The following is a 4,416-nucleotide window of genomic DNA, read 5'->3' on the forward strand; positions in this document are numbered from 1 at the left end:
AGAAGTGTTATTTCTGGGTCAAAAGGTATGCATATTTTTATAGCCCTTTGGGCATAGTTCCAAATTGCTCTCCAAAATGGTTGGATCATTTCACAACTCCACTAACAATGCATTAGTGTTCCAATTTTCCCACATCTTCTCCAATATTTATCATTTTCCTGTTTTTGTCATGTTGGCCAATCTGATAGGTGTGATGTGGTACCTCAGACATGTTTTGATTTGCATTTCTCTGATCAATAGTGATTTAGAGCATTTTTTCATATGACTATAGATGGCTTTAATTTCTTCATCTGAGTACTGCCTGTTCATATCCTTTGACCATTTATCAATAGGGGAATGACTTGTATTCTTATAAAATTGACTTAATTCTTTATATGTTTTAGAAATGAGGCCCTTATCAGAGACACTGGTTGTAAAATTCTTTCCCAATTTTCTACTTTCCTTCTAATCTTGGTTGCATTGGCTTTGTTTGTGCAAAAATTTTTCAATTTAATGTAATAAAAATTATCCATTTTGCACTTCATAATGTTCTCTATATCCTGTTTGGTCATGAATTCTTCTGTTCTCTATAAATCTGATAGGTGAACTATTCCTTGCTCTCCCAGTTTGCTTATAGTATCAGCCTTTATATCCGAATCATGAACCCATTTTGACTTTATTTTGGTACATGGTGTGAGATTTTCATCTATACCTCAAGCTTAGCTTTTTAAAGGACATTGACAAGCATGGACAATCTTTTGTGAGCCAATGGCAAGTTGCTTCTCTAATTCCATCTGGAAGAACTCCTTCAAGATTCATAAAGGGCAATAGATCCATCTTTGCACATCTATTTAACACATTAACACCTCATTGTTTAACACAGTAATACTTCATCTACCCTTTACTTTCTGTGGTTTTATCAGCTAATGGGGGGAGGAGAAAACAATTTCCCCCAACTATACTTCCAAGAATAATTCACAAACATATTAAGGGAATCATGGATAAAATATGAGAAGGGAATAGGTAGAGTTTTTGCAAATTATATTTTGTGGTTGATCACATCTTTACAGTCATGTAATTGACTGAAAGGTGAAGAGAATATAGAATCTTGCATATCATTTGTCAACTATAAGAAAACACTTGATTGAGTAGAACAAAACACTATTTAAAGGATATTTTTCAACATGGCCTCTCTCATGTTCATGTTAAGATCATAAAAATTGTCTTGATAAAAGCAGAAGCAAGATAACTTTTTTGATTATTATTGCCCATAGAAAGTCTTCATTTGAATTGTAGGAGCACCAGGAAAATAAGAATCATACTGTGGTAGCAAAAATAACTTTTATTGAAAGTGGTAATTTCATGTTTCTAGTAGTAAGGGGAAACTCCAGAAAAGACTCTGAAAAAGAACTATAGGAAACTTCTGGCAGGCATCATTGGCTTAATCTTTACAGAGGCTTTAATTTACTGATTAGGTTGGATTCTTTTTTTATACAGACTACCCCTAGGTATGCAACCTAGAGAGTTACACAGGTCTCTAGGCAGTTGTTACAAATAAGTGTGTTCCACTGGTCACAACCTGGCTGAGCACATTATATATAAGAAATTCTTATGGTTGGGTTCAAACAGAGGTCTTTATTGCCACTGAAACCAAGAGAACTCCTTTGTCCACCTTGTGTTTCTGTATGAAGTCTCCTACAATGATCTTCTGATTATTCATATCATCTGAGGAATAAAAAAAGGAAGATGTAAGACCAGTAAACATGTTTGCTTCTATAATGGAGACCATCCTGATCAAAGTCTAAATGGAAAAGAGATTTTTCTATAGATGATGAAGTCCTACAAATCTTCCTGTTTGCAGATGCCATTGTGTTGATTCCATTAAGTTCTGGAAAATTGCAGATCCTACTAAATGAGATCCATGATCACTCAAAAAATGTTTGGCTTAACTATCCATACAATGTTATCCAAATGGATGAATAATGCTTATTATACAAATAATGATACATAGTTCGATGGATACCCCATAGAGCTTGTCTATCAGTACATATATCTTGGACAGACACCAGAGATGTACAATGAACTAAGCCTAAAACTGAACAGGAAGAAGAGAGAGTTAGATTGCTCTGGGGATTATCTTTGGGGATAGTACTAAAGTATTATCAATGATGCCCAAACTTCTCCCTAAACAAAAACTCTTCATTTCTAGTAATGCATTTTTTTCTGTATTCCTAGAAGAATTAAAATTGTGAGTCATCCAAAGGGCAATGGTGATGATTACCAGTTATGATTTCCATGCAAAGACCAGTATCTAGCTATTTACTAGGAAATACAGGCCTCCCCAGGCATCTTGCCATTTTCCATATCACTACTCTCTCGTGCCCTGCCTGAAAAAAATCACCCTCCAGATCTACTCTCCAAACATCTTGCTATCCCTCCTTAGAGGAATTAATCCACTCAGCATTGGTTCTCTATCTGGAGCTGAACTGTCTTGATTAGTGAGTGAATAACTATAAACTCATTTAACCCATATACCTAGCTGTACAAAGACCATGTTTAACATTCCATTCAGGTGTACATAAGGAAAACCAGGCCTACCTGGATATTTTGTCATTTATCTTGCTAGCAATAACAGTAATATAGTCAATACCAACATTGTTATCAGGGGACACATGACAGTTGACTGATTTATAATGCCACTTGCAATCCCTATGACTTTTCCATACCAAAACTCCCTTCTCTAGCCATCACTCTACTATATATCTTGCCCCCTCTATTAGAATATACATATCATAATACATAATAAATAATATTTATAATAATAAATGCAATATAAAATATATTGTAGTCTGCCTGCCAAGACAAACCCAGGAACAAAAATTGAACAAAATTGTAAAACATTTTTCACACAAATAAAGTCAGATCTAAACAATTGGAGAAATACTAATTGCTAATGGGTAGGCCAAAGCAATATAATAAAAATGATAATTCTACCTAAATTAATTTACTTATTCAGTACCATATCAATGAAATTACCCCAAAATTATTTTATAGAACTAGGAAAAATAATAACACAAAAGGTCAAGAATATCAGAAGAATCAACAAAAAAAATTGTGAAGTAAGATAGCCTAATCATATAAGATCTCAAGCTGTATTATAAAGCAGTAATCATTAAAATAATCTGGTGCTAAGAAACAGAATGGTGGATTAATGGAATAGATTAGGTACACAATACACAGTAGTAAATAATCATAATAATCAAGTGTTTGACAAACCCAAAGATCTAAGATTTCGCTATTTGACAAAAATTGCTGGGAAAACTGGAAAGCGGTTTGGCAGAAACTAGGCATAGATCAACATCTCACACTGTATACTAAGATAAGGTCAAAATGGGTACATGATTTAGACATAAAGGGTGATGTCATAAGCAAATTAGGAGAGCATAGATGATTTTATCTGTCATATTTATGGATAAAGAATTTATGAACAAACAAGAACTAGAGAGCATTATGCAATGCAAAATATTTATAGCAGTTCTTTTTGTGGTGGCAAAGAATTAGAAATTGAGGAGATGCCTATTAATCAGCGAATGGCTAAACAAGTTGTGGTATGTGATTGATTGTGATGGATTACTATTGTGCTATAAGAAATGATGAGCAGAAACTTTTGGAAAAACCTGGGAAGATTTACATGAACTGATACAAAGTGAAATGAGCAGAACATGTAAAACATGTTCAAATATTATGCTTTGATGTGTATTCAGACTCCATCAGTGAAACATACTTCTTAAACTTTTTTTATTGTTGTTGTTGTTGATTTTGGTCTGCCTTTTCTTTTGCAACATGGCTGATATGGAAATGTTTTGCATGATTGCACATGTGTAGTCTCTATCAAATTGCTTGCCTTCTCAAAGAGATGGGAGGGGAGGGAGGGAGAGAATTTAGAACTCAAAATTGAAAAAAAAGAATGTCAAAAATTTTTACATGTAACTGAGAAAAAAATTAAATGGGAATAAAAAAATGTAAGATTTTTTTGTATGCTACAGATCACATCCCTAGAAGATGATTAACAAATTCATTCATCCATTCATAAAAAATTTCATCAAAAAGGCTTATTCAGTAGTCAAGTAGTAAGAAAAAGGGATAACAGATAGACATCCTATAGACTGCACTAGAATCCATTTAACATTAAGAAATTTAGAAAAATACCAGCACATTGGGTGAACTCTATTTCTCAGATTTATGGGAGAACATAGGCAGGAGTCATAAAGGATGATAAACTGTTTATGTGCTCTGAACTGCATTGCTGGAGGAAGTACCTACATTAATGAGATCAATGAAGAGGAAAGAGTGCCGGATTTGGAGTCAAAGATCCTTGATACAAGTCCTGGTTCTACAACATACCTGGACGACCTTGCAGAAATCACTTAACCTCTT

This window comes from Vombatus ursinus, unplaced genomic scaffold (assembly GCF_900497805.2).
Source record: "Vombatus ursinus unplaced genomic scaffold, bare-nosed wombat genome assembly UNPS02014945.1, whole genome shotgun sequence".
Lineage (NCBI taxonomy): Eukaryota > Metazoa > Chordata > Mammalia > Diprotodontia > Vombatidae > Vombatus > Vombatus ursinus.